The following is a 12,971-nucleotide window of genomic DNA, read 5'->3' on the forward strand; positions in this document are numbered from 1 at the left end:
GCAGCTTCTTGCACAATTGCTCAGTTTTTGAGAACTGCTGACACCAGACAGACATAAAGCCTACTGCATTAACCCCTTAAGCCCTAGAGCCTATTTCACCAAAATCACATGCCCATACATTATGATTTATTTCTCAACTTGTACAAGGTCAAAAATGCAAAAGTTTGGATCAGCTAAAAGACAGGTCCTAGGGGATGTTGTGGATGCAAAAAAATTGAAAGTAAATAATACTCGTACTTGGTAGGAGTAAATGAGTTTTTTTTTTCCCCCCTAAAAAATGAATTCAGATTTATGTCTTTATTTGCTTGGCGTTTCAGCTGTGGTTAGTTGATATGTGATTGAAGTGGATACTTTTGTAGAGTAGACTTCGCTTGACATTTTGATGTATAATAAGTGTATGCTGGTGTCAGCATTGGTTAGTTATGAGTGTTCAAATGTTCCAAAACAGGGCAAGTCCCCAAATTTGGGGACTCTAGGGTTTAAGAGGTTAATTTCCAGAGTGTAAGACTTAAGGACCAAATTTTGGCCAGTCAATGAACCTGTTCTGCAGCCACCATGTTAAATCCTTTTCAATTTCCTTGCGAGAGCAGAAGAGGCACAGATGATGCTGTACAGGCTTTATTTAACACAGTTACAAGATATTTAATGCATCCTAAAAGGTATGCTGTGGTTGTAGAGTGTCGCTCAGTTTTTAGTTCAGTGAAGACAAACGTTCTGAAAAGGCTCATTGATCTGAGCTGGGACTTCGGTGAGGGCGGTCGCATCTCCTCCTCCTTCCTCTCCTCTGTGTTTCTCTGTCTCTGCTCCAACCTTCAAAGTCCCAACTTCAACGGACTGTGAATGCTGCTCCTTTCCCCCCACCAGGAGGCAGCGCGGCTCAGCTGCTGCAGCTTTCTGTTTTCCCCCAAGCTGGCGGCTGTGCAGGAGACTGCTGTGGCTCCCCCACACTCATACTGTCTTAAAATTTTAATTGTGATGTGTGCCATTATTACGTTCAAATAGTAATAATTGTAGATTAATTGCTGTATTTTTTGTCTGATGTAATTGGGTGAGATATGAATTGCCCTTTTAGGGATGAATAAAGTTGAATCTTGATCTGATGATTAACTCTGGGATGGTCCTCTGGGTCAGAGACTTTCTTTAATGTCACCAGGGATTTGTGTCACTGTGTGTCAGTCCACAGGGCTATATATAACAAATAGTAATGTGTGTGTGTGTGTGTGTGTATATATATATATATATATATATATATATATATATATATATATATATATATATATATATATATATATATATATATATATATATGTGTGTGTGTGTGTACACATACAATGGTGCCAAAAAGTATTTAGTCAGTCCCTGACTAAATACAGTCGCTTGTGCAAGTTCTCCTACTTAGAAAGATGAGAGAGGTCTGTAATTTTCAACATAGGTACACTTCAACTATGAGAGAAAAAATGAGGAAAAAACTCCAGGAAATCACATTGTAGGATTTTTAAAGAATTTAAAATTGAATTTAGAGAATTTTAAAAAACATAGCACAATCCTGGACTCTCAGGGGAGCGTCTGTTACAACACAAGAGTATCTATTCAAGAGATGTGCCCTTCTTAGAAAATTCAGCAGCACTGGTGTCAGCCAGCAGATCTTCACAATTAATAGATGCAACAATGGTTGAAATGGTTTTAACTTTTCACTTTCCTGTCTGGTACAACCACTTCAGTAGCAGATACAAAAACAAATTACCTAGGATGGGACCAATGGCAACTAAAATAGTTGGCACCTTGAAATTCCTTTGTCCCAACTGTAGTATACAAATAATATACAATTATAGACTTTAGATGAGATCTACCCGTGATTATGCAGACCTGGTCAGGATGGGGTTCACCGAGGCCTTCATCCTGACCAGGTCCGCATAATCACAAGTACACTGAAACCAAAAGTTTATAACTGCTTTATTATATGGTGAACAAGAAAATTGGGAGTTTGTCAAACATACTAAAACTGAAAAATCAATCTCAAGTTTCAACTCTTTATTATTACTGTCATACTGCACCAACTGACATCCTATCAATCAACTGGAGATGCCTATTAAGTCCGTGACGAAGAGTCATCAGGCTTGTTTTCTTATAAAGTTCGACATTCACCTGTCTAACTTCCGCGTAAAATCGACCGAGTACTCCGTCAAGCATCCGTCTGTCATAAGATTCAAACTTGGCTGCATGTCCCTTTTCAGTGACGTACTTGCGAAACAGGTTGGCTGCTGACTGTGTATTTCTGCGGGTGTTCTTCAAATCTTTTTAGTGTAAAATTCGTTTTAACTCAGCGTCGCTAACAGACGCAAACCTGTCTTCTGCCATCTTGTCAACAAACTGACAGCCAAAGTAGGTGTTGTATCGCTTTATCTGATTGGTCGTTATCAATAGAAGCTGTCGCTCGATTAGTTGCACACGCGGTCTACTCGACTCCACCAGCGGTCAACTCGGCATGCGGTACAGCTCAGAAAGTGGCGAGTGGGCCAATCAGAAGTTGGCAAAATCCCATACCATATAATAATTCATGTCTGAGTTCACTGGTACGAATATTTCACTGAACTAAATATTCGTTCCATTGAAAGAATTTGAAAACATTCATTATTTGTTTTATTTAACAGCTAAAATAGATCCTTGTCATTTGATATTATATTAATTTAGAAACAACAGAAAAGGGACTTACATTTTGGTGTGGTGGTTCGACATCAACAGTCCAACATGAACTTTAAATAGGGGTCCAAAATTGTTCTCAGTGAACTTGGAAAAACTGTGATACTTCCAAAAGAAAAAAAGACTTGTTGTACTTCCTCAGTCCAGCGAAAAATCGTGTCAGAAATTTGTCCAGGTTTTCATCAGCTCTTCATGTCTCCAGACGGCTTATGGCATAGTGGATTTGTTTTATGTGTGTGTGTTAGAAGAATTAGCACAGTCAATTAGCTGGTCAGTCATCAGTAAAACAAACTGCCATGTTTAGCTAAACGCCGCCCCCACTCGTGTGCGTGGGCGGAGTTCACAGTGTGCAATGGTACAAAACATATGGAACCAAATTTGCACAGTAAATGGAACCATATTTGCATGCTAAATGCAACACAACACAAATGGGACGAATAATCCATGTCACGTGACATACAAAGCATCAATCAAATGACAAGGATCCACTCAGCCTTTATATAAAGTTCCTTTAGCAACTGAAAGCATTTTAAAAGGTCTTTCATTCCAAATGCCGTCAACATTCTCAACTCAACAAAGTAACTGACCAGACAGAAACCACAGCCTCCTTACATGAACTCGTTTTCATTATTTTTAGCATTTGATGTGCAGCGTGTCTTTGTTTATATGGTACGACTTGTTATTGTAGATAACTGGATCTTTTTTTTTTTTTTTGGTGGGCAATACAGATTTATTCTATTCTATTTTAACTTCATCCATTTTAAAGGGCTACATTTAAGAATTTTTTTTATATACAGAAGACTATTTTTAAAATAATATAATTCCAAAATACAGATGTGTAATAGCTAAAGGGCTGACATACTGGCTGTAAAGGTGATGTTTTCTCCTTTTTTAATAAAAAAAAAATAATCCTTATATTTAATTCATCCATGGTATCTGAACATGCAGAAACTGTGCATAAAAATGGCTCTAATTCTTCAATGATTATTGTGATATTTTTGTTAAACCTTTTGAATTATAAACATCTACACTACAAGCACATCTGGACTGATTCATTTGAACTTCATTGCAGCGGTGTACAGAGGCAAAAATATTGTCACTGTCCAAATTCTGATGGGCCTGAGTTTAGGTCTTTGCTGCCAACAGCCTCAGGTGGCTACAAGTTTTCTTAATGCCTTTTTTCAATTATTTCAGCTTCATCTAGAAGATGAAACACTCCCATTATCACTTCAGCTCTGTGCTCAAGCTGGAACACGTTAGTCCACTTGTACATTTTTAAAGCTGTCATTGATGTCATGGGTCCGGCTCAGGCTGTGGTTTCAGCTCTGTGCTTTCATTCATCACGACGAGACGGACCGTCTGTTAGCTACTGGAGGATCCGAGCGTGAAGAAAAAGCGACAGCATCATTCATGGCCGTAATATTTGTCCTCACAGCTTCAGGCAGCTGTCAGAAAACTGTGCCTAAACAAAATTTGGGCTCTTCCTGGGAGATGAATTGGATCTTCTTGACTTTGTCTGATCAAATATGTCCTCAAAGACTCATATAGGAGCAGCTTACTGCAGAAAGCCTTGAGGACTGTTCAGGAGTCAGAACTCCACAGACTTTATCATTCTGTGCTGATGAAAATGATTTCCTCCCATCATCCTTCACACCGACCTCTGTTCCTTTTAGAGTCCACGTAGTGCTTAATTACCTTGCTGAGCGAACACGCCATCGATCGTGTGGCTCAGTTTTCTACTCATTCCGATGTGCTGGATGTGGTTTTGGCTGTTATGTCAGTTATTATTGGCCCAAAGGTTTTTTTCACGCAAGAATCAGTCTGTATTTGTTATCATGAGCTGCTGTTAAATTTAGGCTCTGTAACCAAGATAAGACAAAATGCTGTGGGCAGATTTTATTTATTTATGTATTACCTCCACCAAGGTTTTCACCCATGTGTATTTGTTAGCAGGATTACACAAAAACTAATGGAGTGATTTAAATAAACTTAGTGGAGGAGGTGGAGCATAGGTCCTTGAAGGTGTGGGTCTGAATCAATGGACAATCAAAGGACAAATTTTAGGATCAAAGGTCAGCATTCAGGATCAAAGATCAGTGATCAGATTAAAGTTGATCAAACTGGAATCCAAGAGCAGTAATTGGTGCCAGTGGTCAGCAATCAGGATCAATGAATAGCAATCTTAATGAAATAATCACGATCAAACAGCAGTAATCAAGATCAAAGGTCAGGGATCAGCATCTAAAAGCAGTGATTACGATCAAGCAACAGCGATCAATATCAAGGTTTGGTAATCAGGATCAAAGAGTAGGAATCAGAATCAAAGGTCATAATCAGGATCAAAGGTCAGATCAGCATCAAGCGCTGTGATCAGGATCAAAGTTAGGTCATAAAGATCTACATCCTGTAATCAGACTCAAAGATGAGTTAACAGGAGTAAAGATCAGGATTAAGGTCATCATCTGGATCAAATCTGAGCATGATCCAAAGATTGTCTATCCAGATGTGTACTTTGATTTAGATCCAGATTATGATCCTTTCTATTTAACAGGCACTGAAATTGGTCATTACTCAAAGACTTTGAAGAATTATTTTGGGATTACTGGAAGTGCCCTTGCGTGGTTGACGTCATACCTGTCCAGTCATTCTCACTGTTTCGTATAATAACACTACCTCTACTCTTAGTGACATGAAGTCTGGGGTTCCACAGGGATCTGTTTTAGGCCCCCTGCTTTTCTCCCTCCATGTAGCACCCCTTGGGTATATACTGCAGCGTTTTTGGATTGCCTTTCATTGCTATGCTGAAGATACTCAGTTGTACATCAATCAATCAATCAATTTTTTTTTTATATAGCGCCAAATCACAACAAACAGTTGCCCCAAGGCGCTTTATATTGTAAGGCAAGGCCATACAATAATTATGTAAAACCCCAACGGTCAAAACGACCCCCTGTGAGCAAGCACTTGGCTACAGTGGGAAGGAAAAACTCCCTTTTAACAGGAAGAAACCTCCAGCAGAACCAGGCTCAGGGAGGGGCAGTCTTCTGCTGGGACTGGTTGGGGCTGAGGGAGAGAACCAGGAAAAAGACATGCTGTGGAGGGGAGCAGAGATCGATCACTAATGATTAAATGCAGAGTGGTGCATACAGAGCAAAAAGAGAAAGAAACAGTGCATCATGGGAACCCCCCAGCAGTCTAAGTCTATAGCAGCATAACTAAGGGATGGTTCAGGGTCACCTGATCCAGCCCTAACTATAAGCTTTAGCAAAAAGGAAAGTTTTAAGCCTAATCTTAAAAGTAGAGAGGGTGTCTGTCTCCCTGATCTGAATTGGGAGCTGGTTCCACAGGAGAGGAGCCTGAAAGCTGAAGGCTCTGCCTCCCATTCTACTCTTACAAACCCTAGGAACTACAAGTAAGCCTGCAGTCTGAGAGCAAAGCGCTCTATTGGGGTGATATGGTACTACGAGGTCCCTAAGATAAGATGGGACCTGATTATTAAAAACCTTATAAGTAAGAAGAAGAATTTTAAATTCTATTCTAGAATTAACAGGAAGCCAATGAAGAGAGGCCAATATGGGTGAGATATGCTCTCTCCTTCTAGTCCCCGTTAGTACTCTAGCTGCAGCATTTTGAATTAACTGAAGGCTTTTTAGGGAACTTTTAGGACAACCTGATAATAATGAATTACAATAGTCCAGCCTAGAGGAAATAAATGCATGAATTAGTTTTTCAGCATCACTCTGAGACAAGACCTTTCTAATTTTAGAGATATTGCGTAAATGCAAAAAAGCAGTCCTACATATTTGTTTAATATGCGCTTTGAATGACATATCCTGATCAAAAATGACTCCAAGATTTCTCACAGTATTACTAGAGGTCAGGGTAATGCCATCCAGAGTAAGGATCTGGTTAGACACCATGTTTCTAAGATTTGTGGGGCCAAGTACAATAACTTCAGTTTTATCTGAGTTTAAAAGCAGGAAATTAGAGGTCATCCATGTCTTTATGTCTGTAAGACAATCCTGCAGTTTAGCTAATTGGTGTGTGTCCTCTGGCTTCATGGATAGATAAAGCTGGGTATCATCTGCGTAACAATGAAAATTTAAGCAATACCGTCTAATAATACTGCCTAAGGGAAGCATGTATAAAGTGAATAAAATTGGTCCTAGCACAGAACCTTGTGGAACTCCATAATTAACTTTAGTCTGTGAAGAAGATTCCCCATTTACATGAACAAATTGTAATCTATTAGACAAATATGATTCAAACCACTGCAGCGCAGTGCCTTTAATACCTATGGCATGCTCTAATCTCTGTAATAAATTTTATGGTCAACAGTATCAAAAGCAGCACTGAGGTCTAACAGAACAAGCACAGAGATGAGTCCACTGTCCGAGGCCATAAGAAGATCATTTGCAACCTTCACTAATGCTGTTTCTGTACTGTGATGAATTCTAAAACCTGACTGAAACTCTTCAAATAGACCATTCCTCTGCAGATGATCAGTTAGCTGTTTTACAACTACCCTTTCAAGAATTTTGAGAGAAAAGGAAGGTTGGAGATTGGCCTATAATTAGCTAAGATAGCTGGGTCAAGTGATGGCTTTTTAAGTAATGGTTTAATTACTGCCACCTTAAAAGCCTGTGGTACATAGCCAACTAACAAAGATAGATTGATCATATTTAAGATCGAAGCATTAAATAATGGTAGGGCTTCCTTGAGCAGCCTGGTAGGAATGGGGTCTAATAAACATGTTGATGGTTTGGATGAAGTAACTAATGAAAATAACTCAGACAGGACAATCGGAGAGAAAGAGTCTAACCAAATACCGGCATCACTGAAAGCAGCCAAAGATAACGATACGTCTTTGGGATGGTTATGAGTAATTTTTTTTCTCTAATAGTTAAAATTTTGTTAGCAAAGAAAGTCATGAAGTCATTACTAGTTAAAGTTAATGGAATACTCAGCTCAGTAGAGCTCTGACTCTTTGTCAGCCTGGCTACAGTGCTGAAAAGAAACCTGGGGTTGTTCTTATTTTCTTCAATTAGTGATGAGTATAAAGATGTCCTAGCTTTACGGAGGGCTTTTTTTTATAGAGCAACAGACTCTTTTTCCAGGCTAAGTGAAGATCTTCTAAATCAGTGAGACGCCATTTCCTCTCCAACTTACGGGTTATCTGCTTTAAGCTACGAGTTTGTGAGTTATACCACGGAGTCAGGCACTTCTGATTTAAAGCTCTCTTTTTCAGAGGAGCTACAGCATCCAAAGTTGTCTTCAATGAGGATGTAAAACTATTGACGAGATACTCTATCTCACTTACAGAGTTTAGGTAGCTACTCTGCACTGTGTTGGTATATGGCGTTAGAGAACATAAAGAAGGAATCATATCCTTAAACCTAGTTACAGCGCTTTCTGAAAGACTTCTAGTGTAATGAAACTTATTCCCCACTGCTGGGTAGTCCATCAGAGTAAATGTAAATGTTATTAAGAAATGATCAGACAGAAGGGAGTTTTCAGGGAATACTGTTAAGTCTTCTATTTCCATACCATAAGTCAGAACAAGATCTAAGATATGATTAAAGTGGTGGGTGGACTCATTTACATTTTGAGCAAAGCCAATAGAGTCTAATAATAGATTAAATGGAGTGTTGAGGCTGTCATTCTCAGCATCTGTGTGGATGTTAAAATCGCCCACTATAATTATCTTATCTGAGCTAAGCACTACGTCAGACAAAAGGTCTGAAAATTCACAGAGAAACTCACAGTAACGACCAGGTGGACGATAGATAATAACAAATAAAACTGGTTTTTGGGACTTCCAATTTGGATGGACAAGACTAAGAGTCAAGCTTTCAAATGAATTAAAGCTCTGTCTGGGTTTTTGATTAATTAATAAGCTGGAATGGAAGATTGCTGCTAATCCTCCGCCTCGGCCCGTGCTACGAGCATTCTGACAGTTAGTGTGACTCGGGGGTGTTGACTCATTTAAACTAACATATTCATCCTGCTGTAACCAGGTTTCTGTAAGGCAGAATAAATCAATATGTTGATCAATTATTATATCATTTACCAACAGGGACTTAGACGAGAGAGACCTAATGTTTAATAGACCACATTTAACTGTTTTAGTCTGTGGTGCAGTTGAAGGTGCTATATTATTTTTTCTTTTTGAATTTTTATGCTTAAATAGATTTTTGCTGGTTATTGGTGGTCTGGGAGCAGACACCGTCTCTACGGGGATGGGGTAATGAGGGGATGGCATGGGGAGAGAAGCTGCAGAGAGGTGTGTAAGACTACAACTCTGCTTCCTTGTCCCAACCCTGGATAGTCACGGTTTGGAGGATTTAAGAAAATTGGCCAGATTTCTAGAAATGAGAGCTGCTCCATCCAAAGTGGGATGGATGCCGTCTCTCCTAACAAGACCAGGTTTTCCCCAGAAGCTTTGCCAATTATCGATGAAGCCCACCTCATTTTTTGGACACCACTCAGACAGCCAGCAATTCAAGGAGAACATGCGGCTAAACATGTCACTCCCGGTCCGACTGGGGAGGGGCCCAGAGAAAACTACAGAGTCCGACATTGTTTTTGCAAAGTTACACACCGATTCAATGTTAATTTTAGTGACCTCCGATTGGCGTAACCGGGTGTCATTACTGCCGACGTGAATTACAATCTTACCAAATTTACGCTTAGCCTTAGCCAGCAGTTTCAAATTTCCTTCAATGTCGCCTGCTCTGGCCCCCGGAAGACAATTGACTATGGTTGCTGGTGTCGCTAACTTCACATTTCTCAAAACAGAGTCGCCAATAACCAGAGTTTGATCCTCGGCGGGTGTGTCGTCGAGTGGGGAAAAACGGTTAGAAATGTGAACGGGTTGGCGGTGTACACAGGGCTTCTGTTTAGAACTACGCTTCCTCCTCACAGTCACCCAGTCGGCCTGCTTTCCCGGCTGCTCGGGATCTGCCAGAGGGGAACTAATGGCCCCTACATGCCGATAACTGGTGGTAATCTTATTCACATAAAATCTTTAGAAGATTGCCTTGCATCAGTAAGAAGCTGGATGTCTAGCCACTTCCTACTTTTAAACTCTGATAAGACTGAAATGATGGTTCTTGGTCCACTGAGACATCAGCATCAATTTGACCAACTAGCACTTAGCCTAGGTTCATGTGTTATACACATCACATTGACAAAGTGAGGAACCTTGGGGTAATTTTTGATCCTACGTTGTCCACATTCTCTTTCTTTGGTTTGGGACTCCAGCGAGAGCGGTCGCATCTCCTCCTCTCTCCCTTATCTCTGCTCCAACCTTCAAAGTCCCTACTTCACCAGACTGTGAATTCTTCAAACTATATTGGATTAACCATGGAATTGATCAGCTGATCTCTGAATGCTATTGACACCATTTCTTCTACAAGAAGTTCAGGGCCGGGGGACCCTGCGTGCCCAGATAGAACCTACCCTGTGGGCTATGTTCTCGATGCCTAGGAGACATGGGGAGTCGCATGCTTTGCGCCATTCTCTGTGGAGGACGTCAAGGATTTATTTAGATTTGGTTTCATAGTAGGAGGGCTGGTACTTATTGGCTTATGTGCTGCCCTGACCTACTGGAAAATTGGCAAGACGGCTGCCACCAGAACCACGACCCCTCACCTGTCCATCATGATTAATGAGTTGGGCAAGGCGATGCATTCTCAGACTGCTTTAATGAACTCAGACGCAAGTTGGATGACATCTTTGAGCAAATGTGCACCTTGCAGAAGAAGATTTCAGAGACTGGGGAATATTCATAATTTGGGATCTGGTTTGTTCATGTGAAAGTGTAAAAGTGTTTTTCACTGCTCAACCACAAACACGGCAGGCTTATCAGCCCCTGAAGGACAAAATCCCCGTTGTTTTCCTCCAGAAGAATGTCTACGGCCTTGTTGAACATTCGGCAGCCCCTTATCTTCTCTAACTCCCACAAGGACAGAACTGACTCACACATGGACAGAGATTGGAAGCATGCTCCATTCCCCCCCCCCACTCCCTACCCCACACCCCATCCCGGTCCCTGCTCACGTCACCCCCCCCCCCCCCCCCCCAAGATGGTGGCGGTGTGACTCATGTTTGCTGCGGCCCTCGCCCACTTTGCCTCAATTCGGATGACGGACTGCTGTTTAGAGCACATAAACAATGTCAAATGTATACAACCCCTGGCAAAAATTATGGAATCACTGGCCTTGGAGGATGTTCATTCAGTTGTTTAATTTTGTAGAAAAAAACACCAAATTTGAAATGAAGGGATTTAGCCCTGCGATAGACTGGCATCCTGTCCAGGGTGTACCCTGCCTCACCCCCTATGACTGCTGGGGCAGGCTCCAGCACCACTGTGACCCTTAATTGTACAACCCCTGGTAAAAATTATGGAATCACCGGCCTCGGAGGATGTTCATTCAGTTGTTTAATTTTGTAGAAAAAAGCAGATCACAGACATGACACAAAACTAAAGTCATTTCAAATGGCAACTTTCTGGCTTTAAGAAACACTATAAGAAATCAGGAAAAAAAAATGTGGCAGTCAGTAACGGTTACTTTTTTAGACCAAGCAGAGGGAAAAAATATGGAATCACTCAATTCTGAGGAACAAATTATGGAATCATGAAAAACAAAAGAACGCTCCAACACATCACTAGTATTTTGTTGCACCACCTCTGGCTTTTATAACAGCTTGCAGTCTCTGAGGCATGGACTTAATGAGTGACAAACAGTACTCTTCATCAGTCTGGCTCCAACTTTCTCTGATTGCTGTTGCCAGATCAGCTTTGCAGGTTGGAGCCTTGTCATGGACCATTTTCTTCAACTTCCACCAAAGATTTTCAATTGGATTAAGATCTGGACTATTTGCAGGCCATGACATTGACCCTATGTGTCTTTTTGCAAGGAATGTTTTCACAGTTTTTGCTTTTTACAGTTCGGTCACAGACGTTGACTCCAGTTTCCTCCCATTCGTTCCTCATTTGTTTTGTTGTGCATTTTCGATTTTTGAGACATATTGCTTTAAGTTTTCTGTCTTGACGCTTTGATGTCTTCCTTGGTCTACCAGTATGTTTGCCTTTAACAACAAACGTTTGCATTTGGTCCAGAGTTTAGACACAGCTGACTGTGAACAACCAACATCTTTTGCAACATTGCGTGATGATTTACCCTCTTTTAAGAGTTTGATAATCCTCTCCTTTGTTTCAATTGACATCTCTCATGTTGGAGCCATGATTCATGTCAGTCCACTTGGTGCAACAGCTCTCCAAGGTGTGATCACTCCTTTTTAGATGCAGACTAACGAGCAGATCTGATTTGATGCAGGTGTTAGTTTTGGGGAAGAAAATTTACAGGGTGATCCCATAATTTATTCCTCAGAATTGAGTGAGTCCATATTTTTTTCCTCTGCTTGGTCTAAAAAAGTAACCGTTACTGACTGCCACAATTTTTTTTTCTTGATTTCTTATAGTGTTTCTTAAAGCCAGAAAGTTGCCATTTGAAATGACTTTAGTTTTGTGTCATGTCTGTGATCTGCTTTTTTTCTACAAAATTAAACAACTGAATGAACATCCTCCGAGGCCAGTGATTTCATCATTTTTGCCAGGGGTTGTAAGTGTTGTCTTCAATTTTGATGTGTGTCATTATTACAGTAAACAAGTAATAATTCTGGATTAACTGCTGTATTTTGTCTGAGGTAATTTGTCTGAGTGTAAACGTAATCTCGTTGTGTATTTGTAATGACAATGATAATAAATCTCATTCCATTCCATTCCATTAGAGATATTACGAGGACTGTTTTCTTCCATCTGCAAATTATAGCGAAGATACGTCCCATCCCGTCTATGGCTGACGCTGAGACTCTGATACATGCATTATCTCTTCTAGATTGGACTACTGCAATGCTCTATTCTCTGGTTTACCACAGTCCAGCATTCGGGGTCTTCATTTGGTTCAAAATGCTACAGCCAGACTTTTGACACGAAGCAGAAAGTTTGATCACAATACGCCCATTTTGGCTTCTCTTCATTGGTGCCCTGTCTCTGCGAGATCAGATTTTAAGGTTTTGTTACTGGTTTCTAAAATTGTTCACGGACTAACACTTCCTTAGCTGGCTGACCTGGTTACGCCCTACATACCGGCTCAGGCCCTGTGTTCGCAGGGTGCAGGACTTTTCTGTGTTGAGATGATGAGACATAATGAGACATAATGTAACATCTTCAAAGGGTGCATTTTTTCTTTTAACCTTTATTTAAC

Source organism: Thalassophryne amazonica, chromosome 13 (genome assembly GCF_902500255.1).
Source record: "Thalassophryne amazonica chromosome 13, fThaAma1.1, whole genome shotgun sequence".
In the NCBI taxonomy this organism is placed as follows: domain Eukaryota; kingdom Metazoa; phylum Chordata; class Actinopteri; order Batrachoidiformes; family Batrachoididae; genus Thalassophryne; species Thalassophryne amazonica.